We start from the raw sequence: 17,948 nt of genomic DNA on the forward strand, positions 1-17,948 counted from the left end.
GCAGGTGAGCAGATGGGCTGAGAGGTGGAGGCACCGCTGCCCTGCCCCCAGCACGCCCTCGCCCCATCACATGGGAAGGGGCGCCGGCAGGATTCACACTCAGTTCTGTCCTCTGACTCCAGGGCCTCTGGCCCCAGCTCCAGTGGCAGTACCTCTGCACATGGCCATACCTGGCACAGAGCTGCCTCTCTTCCCCACCAGGCTCCCACGACAAGGGCCTGCACCGGAAAAAAGCTGCAGAGAAAGTCAGGGTCAGCGCCAGGAGTGCCCGAGGCAGTGAGGGCACTCTTCATCTTGAGACTGACCCCCTCAGCTCCCGGGTCCCCTTGTTGGTTAGTCACCAGGCCGTGTCCTGCTCTTTTGGGACCCCATGGACTGCAGCCCGCCAGGCTCCTCTGTCCATGGGGTTTCCCAGGCAAGAATACTGGAGTAGGTTGCCATTTCCTTCTCCAGGGGATCTTTCCCACTCAGGGATCCAACTTGCGTCTCCTGCTTGGCAGGCAGATGCTTTACGGGTAAGCCACCTGGGAAGCCTGGGTCCCTCTGAATGAAGATGCTCGCGCACCCCCAGCAGTCTGCTGGACTGGCTCTGGGCAGACCTGTCACACCAGGGAGCCTGTCCAGCCACTCACTGCCTAGTGGTCTGGGCTAGGACAGGGGCACTGGCCTTGCCTCCCCACAGTGGTGATAACCCACAGGGGGGCCCTGTGGCACCAAGGGACCCCAGCACATATGGCCACCAAGAAAGGTGACCACCGACAGCTGGAAGTGGGGGTGCCTGAGGCAAGTCTCAGGAGGTGCTTCTGAGATTCTTCCACAGCCGTGGCGATGCTCCACGCCTTGGCCTCCTGACTGTGAAGGGGGGACATGGCACTGACCTGGGAGGTTGCATTGAGGCTGAATCGCACACATCGGGCACATCCCTGGGCGTGAGTGGGCCCCAAGCCTTCCCTGGCCCCCTCTGTTGCTACTCTACCCTTTTCTCTCCAGAGCCTTGTGGGGTCCCCAGAACTATTAATAACTTTCCACATCAGCTCGATTCCTCCAGACTCCCCGCTCCAATCCTACACTCTCTACGGGGGCTGCCCAGAGCACAAGCCCCTACTGGTGCGGACCTGCAGTCACAGCCCAAACTTAACAAGAGTAAGTGCGATAGCTGCCATACCAAGTGCCAGGCGCCCTCCTGAACACTTTACACTTATACACCCTCACAACCTCCCAAAGAGGCAAGGCTGTTCTTACCCTTAAACAATGTGCCCAGAACACACAGCCTTATGGGGCCTTAAGTGGTGCGGGGCAGGGGCTAGGACTGGCCCTGCACTGGGGTGTGTCCTGGCCACCAGGTTCCACACTCCCCACCCCTTCTCAGCACCTCCCAACTGGCCCAGCCCCGAGCCTTTTCCCTGAAACACCAGCCACCTGGAAGGCTCTTCCTCCACAGCCCTGCGCACCTGAGTCTTAGCGTCTCCGTGGCCGCCTTCACCTCTGCCCTCCCCTGACCTTTCGCAGTGCCGCACCGGCCCCCTTCCCCGGACTGTCACCAGGGGCCCTGGCTCTCAGTGGGCTCTGAGACTGCCAACGGGGCGAGGGTCCCAGTACCACCTCTTTCTAACCCGGTAGCCTCTGGCAGGCACAGCTCTTACTCTCGAGGCCGCTGTGAGGATTACACAGGCTGGTACCTGTGAAGCACGTCAGGAGACATTCAGAAGGCTGCCTCCTAGTTCACCTGCATCGTCCCCTCCACCAGGCTATACCCACACAAAAGCACAAGAGAGGGACCAGCAAGTGTTTTCTGTGAAACAGGAGGGTGCACACCTTCAGCTCTGAGAGCCGTGTGGCCGCTGTAAGGAGCAGCCAGGCACAGACACAGCTGGGTTTCCACAAGCCTGCATCGACGGACACTGAGGTTCGAACATCATATGCTTTTCACGTGCTACAAAATATTCTTTGGGGTTTTTTTTCCAACCAATTAAAAATGTAAAGATCATTCTTAGCTCATCCGTCTTACAAAACCTGGTGCATGCTGGCTCCCATATAGCCCGAGTCGGCTGACCGCCACTCGAGACCAGCCTCTCTTCCTGTTCCTCCGGCCTCCCCTGGCTTCAGAGCTCAGACTTCTCTCAGACTCGGGGCCAGCCAACTGCGGGCTCACAGTTTATGTGAGTAAAATGGATCGGACACCCAGAGCTTATGATTTCTTGGTCTGCTGATCAGTCCACTGATCCCCGCAGAGCGCAATGCCATGTCCCCCAAACAAGGTCATTCAAAGAACTCCAGGCCCCATACAAAGGAGCACCTACTGTGCCCAGAGCCAGACCTGCTTGCCCAGTTCTCTGGTCACCTTGTTTTCATTCATGTCTCCTCTGAGGGAAGAGGCGGGGCAGAGGAGGCAGGTCAGAGGGAAGAGGGTGGGCGGGGAGCCCGAGAAGTGGGGAGTGAGGCCAGCTCTGTCTCCGTCTGCCCCAGCTTTCCCCCTGGCTTCCCCAGAGGCTTGTGCTCACAGGCACCAGGATGAAGGGCCAGGTCTGGCAGCAAGCTCAGAGTTTCAGTTCTCTCTAGTATTCCTGCAGGAGGAAATTCCACAGTCCTGCCTTCTCTTATGCTGGGTGGCCACGTCAGACTCACCCTAACGCTATCCCCAGGGCCCCGCCAATTCCCGCCAGCTTTCACATCCCAGCCCAGCCACCCAGCACCTGGCAGCAGGCCTCCAGAACTGGCGTCTTCACACACCCCGCCTCTGCCCTGCTCTCCGTGGCCAGGGCCTGACTCTCCCGGGCCCTCCCAAGGTGCCTGCTGGACCCTGGGAGGTGGTCCTCACTGGAGAGGTTCAGGGGGCAGGATGTCTGTCTGGATCTGCATCTCCCACTAAACTGTGTGAAAGGAAACGCCAAACATTCACCTAAGAGACGAATCCGTCCTGACCAAACAAGGCTCCTGGAGGATAAGGCCGCTGAAGGGAGCCACCACAGGAGGACCACGCACCTCTGCTACAGGGAAAGCCTGCTGCCTGCATTCTGTCCAGCACCCCACACGGGGCCAGGCCACATGGGCAGGGGCCAGGCCTGCAGCGCTGAGGGCGGGCCTGCGGGACCGACCACACCTCCATCCTGCTAGCGCGTTCCTTCTCCTCTGCCTCTCTCCTCTCCCGGGTCGGAACCCGTGCCCTGAGCCTGCCCCCCCGCCCCCCATGACGCTGCTCCAGGCACGCTTCAGCCAGAATGGATGCCGCGTGGTTCTTCCAGAGGATTCCGGCCTCCGTCACTCTCAGTAGTCTTCACATGGCATTCTTGATTCTTGGAAGCCTTTGCTTCCGTTCACATCCATTTGAGTGAGTAATCTTTCAGATTTCAGCTAAAAAACTGCCCAGTGTCCACGCTGAGGACCACAGATTCCACGCGCGGCAGGGCCTGTTTACTTCTTTTTGAGCTTTTCTTTGGATGATGATAAACTATTTGCCTTTTCGTGTCATTTCCATCTCCTGTCTACCTGAGGAGCTCCGTTTTTTTAAAGAAAATAATTCTATCTATTTATTTATTCGGCTGTGCTGCATCTTCACTGCTGCCCGGGCTTTTCTCTAATTTCTGCGAGCGGCGGCTGCTCTCTAGTTGCTGTGAGTGGGCTTCTCATTGCAGCCACTTCTCTTGTGGAGCACAGGCTCTAATAGCCGCAGCATGTGGGCTCAGCAGGTGGGGCTCCCGGGCTCTAGGGCACAGGTTCGGTAGTGGCGGTACACGGGCTTAGTTGCTCCGCAGCATGTGGGGTCACCCCAGACCAGGAATTGAACCTGTGTCTCCTGTATTGGCAGGTGGAGTCTTTATCACTTGAGCCACCAGAGAGGCCCAAGAGGAATGCTTATTCATCTTATTCAGCTCAGGTGGCCCCTTGCCTGTACGGCTTTCCCCGCCCTCTCCAGGAGGGAGGCAGTTTCACCCTCACATCACTGCTCTGCCCCATGCACCGTGCCAGGGGCCCCAAGTACCTCAACAGCCCCGTGGTTGAGGAGTACTGCTGCTGCTGCTAAGTCACTTCAGTTGTGTCCGACTCTGTGTGATCCCACAGACGGCAGCCACCAGGCTCCCCCGTCCCTGGGACTCTCCAGGCAAGAACACTGGAGTGGGTTGCCATTTCCTTCTCCAATGCGTGAAAGTGAAAAGTGAAAGGGAAGTTGCTCAGTTGTGTCCGACTCTTAGCGACCCCATGGACTGCAGCCCACCAAGCTCCTCCATCCATGGGATTTTCCAGGCAAAGTACTGGAGTGGGGTGCCATTGCCTTCTCCGGTGGTTGAGGAGTAGGTTCTGTTTAATCTCACAGAGGCCCAGAGAGGTCAAGTAATTGTCAATGTTCACACAGCTGCGCGGTGCCAGAGTCAAGACCCGAATCTTGAACTGTCTGACCGTGGATCCCAGGGCCCCATCCCTAAGTGCCATCTCCCTGTTCTGCATAATTTCTACTTTTACATCATCCTTTTATGGATCCATCTCCCCACATGGGGCCAGGCTTCGTTGCAGACGGGGTTCGTGCAAAGATAATTCATCTCTGTGTTCCCAACACCTAGAATAGTGCTTGGCACTCAGCGATGGCTGATTCATTTGACAGATGTTCTGAGAGGGCGACGTGCCAGGAAGGGCTGAACTGCTCTCACGGCGCTCGGCTGCACAGGGGTGGACAGGACGGGGGACACGCACACACAAGGAAACGTCCGAACCTCCGGAGAGGACGTGACAGCAGAGGGGAGGGGGAGATAAAGGCTCTGCTGGTTTGGAGGAGGTCTGAGAAGGTGGTGGCCCTGCAGCAGGAGCCTGGAGCAGACTTCGGACTCAGAGATGTAGGGGTGGGGTGGGGGGAAATGGGGCAGGGACTCAGAAAAGGGAGGACCTGGGCAAACACATGCTTGACCCCCAAATAACAGCTGACAATCACAGTGACAAATGCCTTCATGTCACTGAGGGAGAAAAGGGCCATTTCTGACTGTGTAGGGGCTGCTGGGGAAAGTCAGCTAGCAATCAGACAGTGAAGAAGAGCTGGCTGGGGCAGACCATGCTCTATGGTCTGAACAAAGACATTTTCCTAAGAGGAATTCTACAGCCAGGTTTAAATAACAAGTCTTCCCTCCCTAATAGCTCCTTCATTCATTGAGCACACGGTTCTTCTGATTCTCATGACTGTGACTGATGCAGTCTCACCCAGTACTCATTTCACAGATGAGAAAATTGAGGCTCGGGACTTCCCTGGAGGTCCTACAGCCAAGAGTCCGCCTTGCAATGCAGGGAATCGGGTTTGATCCCAGGTCGGGAACTAAAATCCCACATGCCACTGGGCAACTAAGTCCAAGCACCACTACTACTGAACCCTCTTGTTCTAGAGCCCGTGTGCCACAACTAGAGATTCTGCATGTTGCAACAAAGATCCCATGTGCCACAATGAAGGCCGGATGCAGCCAATTAATTAATTAGGGCTTCCCAGGTGGCTCAGTGGGTAAAGAATCGGCCTGCAATGCAGGAGATGCAGGAGACCTGGGTTCGATCCCTCGGTCAGGAAGATCCCCTGGAGGAGGGCATGGCAACCCACTCCAGTATTCTTGCCTGAAGAATCCCATGGACAGAGGACCCTGGCAGGCTACAGTCCATGGGGTCGCAAAGATTCAGACACAACTGAAGCGACTGAGCACACACACAGCACCTGGGAAGCCCTAAATGTCATTCAGTTCAGTTCAGTTCAGTCACTCAGTCGTGTCCAACTCTTTGCGACCCCATGAATTACAGCCCACCAGGCCTCCCTGTCCATCACCAACTCCCGGAGTTCACTCAAACTCATGTCCATCGAGTGATGCCATCCAGCCATCTCATCCTCTGTCATACCCTTCTCCTCCTGCCCCCAATCCCTCCCAGCATCAGAGTCTTTTCCAATGAGTCAACTCTTCGCATCAGGTGGCCAAAGTATTGGAGTTTCAGCTTCAGCATCAGTCCTTCCAAAGAAATCCCAGGACTGATCTCCTTCAGAATGGACTGGTTGGATCTCCTTGCAATCCAAGGGACTCTCAAGAGTCTTCTCCAACACCACAGTTCAAAAGCATCAATTCTTCAGCGCTCAGCTTTCTTCACAGTCCAACTCTCACATTCATACATGACCACTGGAAAAACCATAGCCTTGACTAGACGGACCTTTGTTGGCAAAGTAATGTCTCTGCTTTTGAATATGCTATCTAGGTTGGTCATAACTTTCCTTCCAAGGAGTAAGCGTCTTTTAATTTCATGGCTGCAATCACCATCTGCAGTGATTTTGGAGCCCCAAAAAACAAAGTCTGCCACTGTTTCCACTGTTTCCCCATCTATTTCCCATGAAGTGATGGGACCAGATGCCATGATCTTAGTTTTCTGAATGTTGAGCTTTAAGCCAACTTTTTCACTCTCCACTTTCACCTTCATCAAGAGGCTTTTTAGGCTTTTTTTTCCTCTTCACTTTCTGCCATAAGGGTGGTGTCATCTGCATATCTGAGGTTATTGATATTTCTCCCGGCAATCTTGATTCCAGCTTGTGCTTCTTCCAGCCCAGCGTTTCTCATGATGAAATGTCATTAGCCATTATTATTATTCCTTTGAGGAGCCAATTCTCTGAAATGTCTACTGTCACTTGAAGAGGACCCCTTCACTTGCAGAACTGGTGAATCTTTCCTCAGACCTGCTGTTCTACAGCCCCCGCCCCACCCCCCATCTCAGTGAAGGGCAGCCTGTTCTCCCAGGCCAGGCCCTGGAAGCAGCCCGCATGCCCTGCTGGCTGTACCTGCAGCCCCATCTGCAAGTCGAGTGCTCCTTGGCTCCTGCTGCTGCCCGGCCCGGCCACCTCGTATCTCCACCCCGTCATCCGGCTGGTCCCCTGCCCACACAGCCCTCCCTACCAGCAGTCTCTGCAGCCAGGGTAGGTCTTTTCAAACGTCAGTGGGCTTATGTTAGTGGGGGTTCCAAACACTCTGATGGGCTTTTCATCTCACTCAAAGCAAATCCAAATCCCTCTGCGAGGTGTGCAAGGCCCCTCAGGACCCGGTCTCCTGTTCCCTCTCTGACCCTCCCACCCTCACCTGGCTCTGGCCACATGGGATGTTCCTCTCACAAGCTAGCACGCCCCTATACTCCTACCTCGGGGCCTTTGCACTCGCTGTGCCCTGTCTGGAATAATGTTTTTCTTTTTTGAAGTTGTTCATCTACATTTTATTTATTTATTTCAGCCGTGTGGCATGCAGGATCTTAATTCCCCAGGGATCGAACCTTCACCCCCTGTAGTGGAAGCTCAGAGTCTTAAATCACTGGACCACGCACGGAGTCCTGGGAATATTCTTTTTCCAGGCACTCACAGGGCAGAGCCGTTCTCTCTAACCACCTAATATAACACAACACATCCTCCCTTCTCTGTTTTCCCCAGGTTCTTCTTAAACCTTAGCACACAGCATACCTGATGTGTTAGTATTATATACTTATACTTTGCAAGTGCACGGTCTCCTTTCCCCCATAAGACAGCAGGTCACGGGCCACTGTTCCTTCCCCATCACCCTGCCCAGAAATTAACTCCTTCCAGACATTTCTTTGTAGGGACTGTCTCACAGTTACACCTGCCCAAGTCCAGTGGCAACGTTCATGCCCTGGGGTTCTTCTGGATTAGGTTCCCTTCCTTATGTATTGGGGAAACTCTACACCCTGAAAGAGAACAAAAGCCCATTTTCCATGTTCAGCTCAGGGTGGAATTATCCTGGCTCTTAGGCTTAGGGGCTGGAGGGAAGAAGAGGGGCCCTGCGCTCAGGCTTGGACCACCTCCCACCCTCTTCCTGACGCCTGTGGCTGGCTGGAGTCTGGTGAGATGCGTCCTGCCACAGCCCATTTCCGGGGAAGTCGTGTTGTGGAAAAGAGAAATATGTGCAGATAACCAAGAAATGTGATCAAAGGAGTGGGGAGGTGTGGAAAATTTATTGTAATTATGGAGGGTGGAGAGAGGGCCCCTCCATGCAGAAACATGCACCCAGAGCTCTGCAGAGTTGCCACTCGTCCAAAGAGCTGGGAACTGGGGGGATGCTCCCGCCTACATTCACCACCCTCCTGGCCTCGACCTCCATGGAGGCCAAGGTAGAATTCTGCAGCCCCCTGCCTGCCCAGTGACTATGTCTGACCCCGGGCTGCTGTGTCTTAAGGGCGAAAGAAGCCCAACTCTATTATCAGTACTGGCCTGATACCCACACGATGACCTGCTCATTCACGGGCCCATGTGGCCTTCCAGGGCTGAGGCCCCAGCTCCACTCTCCTGACCGAGGTGGGCAGTGGGCCACCTTCCCCGTCCCTTCCCCGGAAAGCCGCCCTTCCCAGAGCTATTTTCCATGAGCTGCTCTCCTCCTCAGACCTGCCTGGACTGGCCCGGCCACCTCAGGACAGTGTTCAACTTTCCCTTTGGCAGAGCTGGCTCTGGCATCAACCTGTCGCAGCTGTGCGGGAGCGGCCAGCAGGGGGAGCCAGGAAAAGCTGGATTCTGCAGCTGGACAGAAGGGGTCGTGAGGTTCAGGTGACTTCCTCCTCATTTAAGACACACAGAACCAGGTGCACAGCTGAGGGTAAGGTTGGGGTGAGGGGAAGGCCAAATGGAATTCATCCAGTCAGGCAACAACTCGGTATTAAGCCCCTTCTCTGAGCCAGCCTAGACCCTCGTGAAGAGTAACCCCCAGCCCCTACCGTCAGGAGAGACGAGCCGGTAGAGCTCATGAGCGGAGGTCTAGCGCTGGGATCACAGGGAAGACACAGGATGGGCTCCTGGGACTCTGACTGTTGAGGCCAGAAAATTCCTGTGCTTCTGCCAATAGCAAAAACACTGCCAGAGAGAGAACGCCGGGCTCAATAAAGCTGCTAAGAGCAAGCTAAATGACAGCTCACATTCCCGCACCTGAGGGAGACAGCTTCAAGAACAAGTAGAAACTGAAAACTTGATCAATATACTAATTTTCTTTCAAATAATGCAGCGGGGAGAGGGAGTGGTGGGGGGAGGGGAGGAGCAGGATTGGCCTTGTGTTGACAGCGCCATAAGCTGGGTGACAGGTACCTGCTAACTCGTTAGTCTCTCTACTTTTGTATCTGTTTGAAGATTCCCACAGGGGAAGTTTATGTATGTCAACCAGCTGGTGGATGACTGCTACAGCCAAGTTTCACAGGAGACACCCTGTTTATTATGGGAGAAAACTGGGCGTCTCTGCTCACCCCAAATCTGCATGAGCTCAGAACAGACACCCGGAAGCTGTGGACTTGGTCTGCTATCCCTCCTCCCTCAGGTCTGCTCCAGGAGCCAGGAGCCTGATCCTTTAAAGAACAGCAGAGCGTGTGCACGTCCTTTCTCTGGGGTCCCTTGCCTGGTTATTCGCTAGAGCGGGGAAGAAGGAACTTCAGACCTCCCTCAGGGCAACGACTGAGATGTAAATTCTGTCTTCGGTGGCCCGGTAGGAAAGCTGAGTTTGGCGAGGATGACAGGAGACTCCGTGGGTTACGTGAGGGGTGAATTCTGCTCCCGGGACACATGCAGGTGCTGTACAATTTGAACAAGCCGCGTCATCCAGGAGTGCCTCCTGTCTAAGGATGGGGACACGTTACATACACACACAGCACTTGTAGGGGCTTGTTTTGGCAATACAAGAGAAGTTCAAAAGATAAGTTTTTTTCCCCCATGTGTTTCCTCATATGGCTTCTCCAAGATAGTAATTTACAAAAGAGCATACAGCAGATTGTAAGGCTGGTGCCACTCCTGACCTCTGGAGAGCTCTGGTTCCACTAAGAGGTTTCTGGACTTCCCTGATGGTACCGTGGATACGAATCCACCCGCTGGGTGCAGGGGATATGGGTCCGATCCCTAGACAGGGAAGATTCCACATGCTGCAGAGCAACAAAGCCCGTGCACGCAACTACCGTGCCTACGTGCTCTAGAGCCCGTGCTCTACAATAAGAGAAACCACTGCAATGAGAAGCCTGTGAACCACAATGAGGAGCGGCCCTCCACCTCTGCAACTAGAGAAAGGCCATGTGCAGCAACGTAGACCTGGTACAACCAAAAATACACAAAAAAATTAAATGGTTAAAAAAGAAAGAAAGAGGCTTTCTTAGCAGTCCTTTACCCCAGAAATTCAATTCACAACTGGCAGGAGGTACTAGGTCTGGGCTGAGGCAGGTGGGAGTGGTCCGAGTTTCTGTGAGGATGAACTGAAAAATACAGCCAGCATTCTCTGATGTCTGAGGGTGGGACCTGAGACCTAGTGAGTCTGGCTCCAGAAAAGACAGTGCAAACAAGGCTTTCTAAATAGTAAATACCAACTTAGAAAGCAGGATGACAAAAGAGGTTGATAAACCCAAGCACAGCACAGTAGGGCAAAAAAAAAAAAAGACACTGCATAATTATTTTAATGGGAAGGGTGTGTGTTTGTGCTTAGTTGCTCAGATATGTCTGACTCTGTGATCCTATGGACTGCAGTCCACCAGGCTCCTCTGTCCATGGGATTTTCCAGGCTAGAATACTGGAATGGGTTGCCATTTCTTACTCCAGGGCATCTTCCCGACCCAGAGATTGAACCAGAGTCTCCTGCATCTCTTGCATTGGCAGGCAGAATCTTTACCATTGAGCCAATGGGTAAATGGTGCTGGAACAGCTAAACAAACACATGTAAAATATAACACTCAAAGCTCAAACAACCAAAGGAAAAAACAGACCAATTAGACTTCCTCAAAATTAAAAACCTTCTGTGCATCAAAGGACTCGCAGGGACTTGGTGGCCACAAAATGGAGAGGAAACCAAGTATTCTCTACCCCATTTCTAGATCATGTGGATTTTCATAACCATCAGCATAGCTGCTGATCTGGGATGGTGGCAGTAACAACAATCATATCAATGGTCATAGCTCTCCATGCATGTGAGCCGCTCTTCTAAACACTTTACGCGTGTTAGCACTGCCGTGTTGACTGGGGCAGCTTTTACTCTCACAGCCAAGGGAGCACAAAGTCAGAGCAGCAAGCGGTGAGACAGCTGACGGCAGAGCCACCCGAGGGGCGGGGAGCTTCTTCATGAATCTGACGGCTCTTGAAGACGACAAAAGGCCCCTCGGCGCTGGGAGGGACAAGGTCCTAGAAAGTGGAAGTGCCCCTCCACCACCTGGGCGGCGACAGCCTGGCTGCGACTGGGCGGAATTTCTATTTCTAATATCAGGACAATAAGAAAGCAGCTGCCAATACTGCATAAAGCTCGAAAACGCTAGGCGGCGATGGCTGCGTTCCAGCTGAGCCATTAAGATAAACCTAGAAGAAAGTTCCAGGTAGGAATGCCAATGGGAACTCACAGGACACACTGAGAGCCTGAAGCTGATACGTGACCTCCTGTCACTGAAATCAGGGTCTTGCCAAGCTGGGGCCAAACTGCGTCCACTTATGACTCCCCTGTGACATGCTCGGTTCTGTTATCTGGGCTTTGCAGTAATAAGACGTTCATTTCCCTCATCCTTGCACCTCCTCCAGTCACAGTCACTCTTTGATCCTGTTTGGAATTTTCTTTTTTTCTTTTCTCTTCATTTTACTGTAACAGAGTCTGGAGATTATATATTACAATGCTTATTAATTTTAGTTTATTAATATAGTTTATTTCTTAAACTATATATATATATATTTGGGGGAAGGGCTGCTCCGGGTCTTACCTGAGGCACATGGGGTGTTAACTGTAAGCAGGTGGGATCTTTAGCTGTGGCATAAGAACTCTTAGCTGTGGCATGCGGGATCTAGTTCCCTGACCCGGGATTGAACCCAGGCCCCCTGCATTGGGAGTGTGGGGTCTTCGAGCCACTGGACCACCAGGGAAGTCCCTAAAGAATATCTCTGAAGAGGAGATGGGATGAAGCTAAGTGTGGGAAAAGGTGGGTGAAGAGAACGATGTACGTGACAGTGCAGAGCAGGAGCGGGAGAAGAGGAGAGTGACATGGGAAAGGAGATTCAGCCCAGACAGAGCTGCTACTGAGGGAATCAACAGGATTCAGTGGAGGAGAATTTCAGGATTCAAAAGGTGGTACAGAGATATTTTCCCAGCTACATGCTAATTCCTGCACCCAGGACAGATTTAACAGATAAACACCCAGTTTACATACTGTTCACATAAATATAAACGCTATTAATAACTACAGCCATGTAGGACAAATTAAAATAATCCACGGCAAACATCACGATCATGCTAGGCACACCTGAAATGATACGGATGAGCATTTTTACATTTTGAAGACACAGCCAAGGTTCCGGCAAAAGTGCTGCCTCCCTAAAGTCAGCCGGAGTCCATCATGTCATGTGACTGCCCACACCAGACCTAGCAACTGGCCAAGGGCAATGACTCCAGCTCCAAACCCAAGTTGTTCCTTTCCTGCTTCCTCTTCCTGACAGTCTACAGCTCCTGGACTCCACACTTCTGACCTTCCCAATTTATGGCAAAAATTTTTTTTTTTTTACTTTATTTGGCTGCACCAGGGGCCCTAGTTGCAGCATGTGAACTCTTAGGTGCAGTGCGTTGGGAGCATGAGGTCTTAGCCTCTGGACTGCCAGGGAAGTCTCACTGACGTGTTCTTTTCAGCTCTTCCTTGACGCTCCTGGCAGCATTTGGCAATGCTGACCCCACCCTCCTTCCCGAAACAGCTTCTCTAACTTTAGACACTCTCCTGGCTGCCAGCCACACACCTTTGGCCACATTTTCTCAGCCTTTCCGCAGCCTGCTCTTCCTCTCGCTCCTGGTTTCAGTGAGTGGCACCACTACCACCTCCGCAGACTCTGTAGGTCCCCCGGCTTGCTCCCGACACCCCTTCAGCCAGAGTCTTGCTCACGCGCTGCATTTCCTCAGCCTATGTCTGTGAGACTATGAGTCGGACAGGTGTGTGTTGGGTGTTTTAATCCTCCCAACAAGCCTCTGAGGTAAATTTTATTACCATTTTCCATTTCCAGATTACGAAACAGAAACACAGGGGCCTTAAGCAACCTGCCTGAGGTCACACAGCTATTAGGTGGTAGTTCAGCTCAGTCGCTCAGTCCTGTCTGACTCTTTGCCACCCCAGGGACTGAAGCATGCCAGGCCTCCCTGTCCACCACTGACTCCCAGAGCTTGCTCAAACTCCTGTCCATCGTGGAGAGCAGCATTCACACCCAGGTGGCCTCAGCCCCACGACAGGCCCACTGTTCTCTCACCTGGGCCACTGCAACGGCCTCCTCTAGGCCTTTCAGCTCTGCCTCAGTTCAGTTCAGTTCAGTTCAGTCGCTCAGTCGTGTCCAACTCTTTGCGACCCCATGAATCGCAGCACGCCAGGCCTCCCTGTCCATCACCAACTCCCGGAGTTCACTCAGACTCACGTCCATCGAGTCAGTGATACCATTCAGCCATCTCATCCTCTGTCGTCCCCTTCTCCTCCTGCCCCCAATCCCTCCCAGCATCAGAGTCTTTTCCAATGAGTCAACTCTTCGCATCAGGTGGCCAAAGTACTGGAGTTTTAGCTTTAGCATCATTCCTTCCAAAGAAATCCCAGGGCTGATATCCTTCAGAATGGACTGGTTGGATCTCCTTGCAGTCCAAGGGACTCTCAAGAGTCTTCTCCAGCACCACAGGTCAAAAGCATCAATTCTTCAGCGTTCAGCCTTCTTCACAGTCCAACTTTCACATCCATACATGACCACTGGAAAAACCATAGCCTTGACTAGATGGACCTTTGTTGGCAAAGTAATGTCTCTGCTTTTGAATATGCTATCTAGGTTGGTCATAACTTTCCTTCCAAGGAGTAAGCGTCTTTTGATTTCATGGCTGCAGTCACCATCTGCAGCTCTGCCTCGGCTTCCTCTAATTCTGCATGCTGCGGCCCGAGTCAGCTAACTAAAACACAAGTCTGACTCTATACTGGATCTGCCTCGTCTTCAGGATAACGCCCACATTCGGGAACCTCCATAACCTGGTGTTTCCTTCTTCGACTTCACTTGTTGGCTTCTCAGCCTCACTTTAATCACCTCCCTGAAGGCTCCAGCAGCCACGGCAACAGCCCCCTACCAGGCTTCTGTACATCCTCCAACCTGCCAAGAAAGTGGATCTTTCCCTTTCAGATTTTACTTTTTCTGATAAGCCTTTTCTGACCTCTTAAAACTAGACCACTTGCCTCTCCTGTGAGTCCCAGTAGCAGAAATCTTTAGTGTTGACATCTCTGTGTTTTGTTTTTTTTTTTTAAACATTTATTTGGCTTCTCTGGGTCTTAGTCGCAGCACACAGGATCTTCAATCTTCTTTGTAGCATGAGGGATCTTCAATTGTGGCATGCAGACTCTCTGGTTGAGGCATGTGGGATCTAGTTCCCTGACGAGGGATCAAACCCAGACCCCTGCATTGGACGCATGGACTCTGCCACTGGAGTCTCAGGGGAGTCCCTCTCCGCACTGCTCCGCCTGTCCACTGACGCCTGACCTATCACAAGGTTGTGAACTTCTCTAGGACAAGGACCTGGTAGGGTCCCTGTTGCATCCTCAGCGCTCAGCTTAGTGCCTGCCTGTGAACAGCATTGAATAAATAATCACTGAACCGATAAACCTTTATCATCTGTGTCAGACTTTGTGGTTGTTGCTGTTAGTCTCAAAGACGTGTCTGATTCTTTGTAACCCCATGGACTGCAGCACACCAGGCTCCTCTGTCCTCCACTATCTCCCGGAGTTTGCTCAAGCTCATGTCCGCTGAGTTGGTGATGCCATCCAACCATCTCATCCTCGGTTGCCTCCTTTTCCTCCTGCCATGCCCTTCAACACCTACTTATAAATGCCCCATCTTGTTTTTATTTTCAAACGTGTTAGTCTGATCTTTATAACCAGATTGCAATTTTCTGAAAAACAGCAAATGTACTCAGTATTTCTAAGTTGAGGTTAGTGACACAAAAATGGACATATTTATTAAAAACTGACAATTAATTATTCAAGGCTTCATGAATGTCAACAATTCAGTGATGCAGGCACTGTTTTTCTCTCTCTCTCCCATATAAGGAAACTGAGTCAGGGAGTTTAGTAGCTTCCCTAGTGGTAGCTAGTGATAGAGCTGGGACTTGAATCCTGACATTTGTGTTTGTATTCTCAACCCCTACAGTGAGAGGCTAAGGATACGTGGGATTACCTATGCTAAGTAATTTGTTTTTTAGTCGCTCAGTTGTGTCCAACTCTTTGCAACCCAATAGTCATTGAGGCTCCTCTGTCTATGGGATTTTCCAGGCAAGAATCCTGGAGTGAGTTGCCATTTCCTACTGGAGGGGATCTTCCCAACCCAAGGACTGAACCCCCATCTCCTGCATTGGCCAGGTGAGTTCTTTACCAAGGGAAGCCCTTGGATGTTTTATTGCTTACCCTTAAAAAATTACTACTCTCTGTGGGCTTATTAGATTCTTTCCTTCACATACTTTGCTTTTCCCTTTTGTTTCAAATATTTGTTGAACACTTCGTCATGTACCAAAATGTACATAACCTAACTCACTGAAGGCCAAACTTTAGAAACACCATTGGAGTTTAGCTCTTTTGACTGGACTATTATTTCCTAACAAGCTTCATAAAATCACCCCCTGCTCAGTTTGTGATTGTACACCCAAACACCTCTCAGCAAAATCTCAGTGGTCGCTTTTTTCCTTTCTGGCCATGCTGCGAGGCATACAGGATCTCAGTTCCCCAACCAGGGATCAATACCAAACCCGTGTCCCCTGTAGCAGACTCCTGGCGTCTTAACCACTGGGTCTCCAGGGAAGTACTTACGGCCCCTTGACAGCACATCATATGGAGAGAATATCTGGAGTCAACTCATCAGATCTCATCACAGACTTTTTTAAAACCAACATCCTGGCCCTTTCACTGACAAAAAGCATTCTTAAGCCTTTTAACAGATGAAGGCTTTCTTAGAGCTAAGTTCAAAGCAAACTGCCCATCCTTCTTGGGAAATGCTCTAGAGGCTCCCTTATGAGGTAATTCAATAGCCTTGTCTCTCTGGATTCAGTTCAGTTCAGTTCAGTTGCTCAGTCATGTCCGACTCTTTGCAACCCCATGAACTGCAGCATGCCAGGCCTCCCTGTCCATCACCAACTCCCGGCGTTCACTCAAACCCATGTCCATAGAGTCGGTGATGCCATCTAGCCATCTCATCCTCTGTCGTACCCTTCTCCTCCTGCCCCCAATCCTTCCCAGGTTTAGGGTCTTTTCCGATGAGTCAACTCTTCGCATCAGGTGGCCAAAGTATTGGAGTTTCAGCTTCAACATCAGTCCTTCCAATGAGCACCCAGGACTGATCTCCTTTAGGATGGACTGGTTGGATCTCCTTGCAGTCCAGGGGACTCTCAAGAGTCTTCTCCAGCACCACAGTCCAAAAGCATCAATTCTTTGGTGCTCAGCTTTCTTCACAGTCCAACTCTCACATTCATACATGACCACTGGAAAAACCATAGCCTTGACTAGACGGACCTTTGTTGGCAAAGTAATGTCTCTGCTTTTGAATATGCTATCTAGGTTGGTCATAACTTTCCTTCCAAGGAGTAAACGTCTTTTAATTTCATGGCTGCAATCACCATCTGCAGTGATTTTGGAGCCCCAAAAAACAAAGTCTGCCACTGTTTCCACTGTTTCCCCATCTATTTCCCATGAAGTGATGGGACCAGATGCCATGATCTTTGTTTTCTGAATGTTGAACTTTAAGCCAACTTTTTCACTCTCCTCTTTCCCCTTCATCAAGAGGCTTTTTAGTTCCTTTCTGGATTAGCAATGATTTAACATGAAACCAATAGTTAAACATCCCTGGAATAGTTGGTAAAATAGGAGTATTATATTTCACAATGTTATCTTCAGGAAATAAACAATCCAAAGTAACTATTTTGGGTAGCATTGTATCACATTATTATTGCAGTAATATTTCCAGAAGAAATCTGAAGTTTAGAATAACTATAGGTCACAAAAAATGACCAATATTGCACCAATACATGAAGCAAAATTCAAATTTGGATCCTAAGGAAAAAAACAAGACATCATCAGTGATGATGACAGGCACATCTCTGAACTCAATCTGATTTCCCCGAGGAAGGGAGGCACTGAGCCTATTATAATAGAGTGTGCCTTTGAAGGACTGAGACATGAGTCCCTCAGTCTCAAAAAAATCAAATCACCCTGATAAACGCCTTAGTTACCAGGGAGAAAAAGCAGAGATGACTAAGCTGGAATAAATCTCTTCTGGCCTGTTCTTCATCTCTTTCAGGCAGTACTTTTCCAGATAAGTTGCACAGCACAAAACATGGTTTTGCCGTATATCAAAGTGTGTAAGTTAGGGTAGACAGCAGTGTTTTAAAAGGAGTAATTAGATGGTAAGAGCAACAGGTGAAGCAGCTTTGGGCTCCTGAGGAGGAAGTCCTGGCACTCCTATACGGGCACAGTGGATAATCTGAAAATGGTACGAGTGCCGGGCTGAGCACAGCTGTCTCTACTGTAATCAGGAGGAAAAGTATTATGATCCAGCGGAAGCAGCCCTTCAGAGTCTAAGGAGGAGCATTTCATCAGACAATAACTGAGTGCTCACTGCTTACAAAGGCAACAGATTAGATGCTGAGGGATCAATCCACAAGAATCTCCTGCTACTCTGAAATCAGAACTGCATCCTCATTTTCCCAAGCTGATACAGTTTATGTAATGAAATAAAATATGTATCATACGTCTCTTGCAGTGGTGTAAGAGTACTTAGGACTCACAAGGAAAACTGCACAAAGAACTTCCCCTTCAGCCTTTTCCCTGTAAAAATATCCTCCTTGAAAACAGTGTAAGCTTTCTTTAGCAAGTGAGGTACCATCTCCTTACTCTCCCCATCTTATCCAGTTTCACTTTTTTTCATAACACTTAAGACCACCTGACATTTTTATAGATTTGTCATTTCTCTT

The sequence above is a fragment of the Bubalus bubalis genome, chromosome 17 (assembly GCF_019923935.1).
Source record: "Bubalus bubalis isolate 160015118507 breed Murrah chromosome 17, NDDB_SH_1, whole genome shotgun sequence".
NCBI lineage: Eukaryota > Metazoa > Chordata > Mammalia > Artiodactyla > Bovidae > Bubalus > Bubalus bubalis.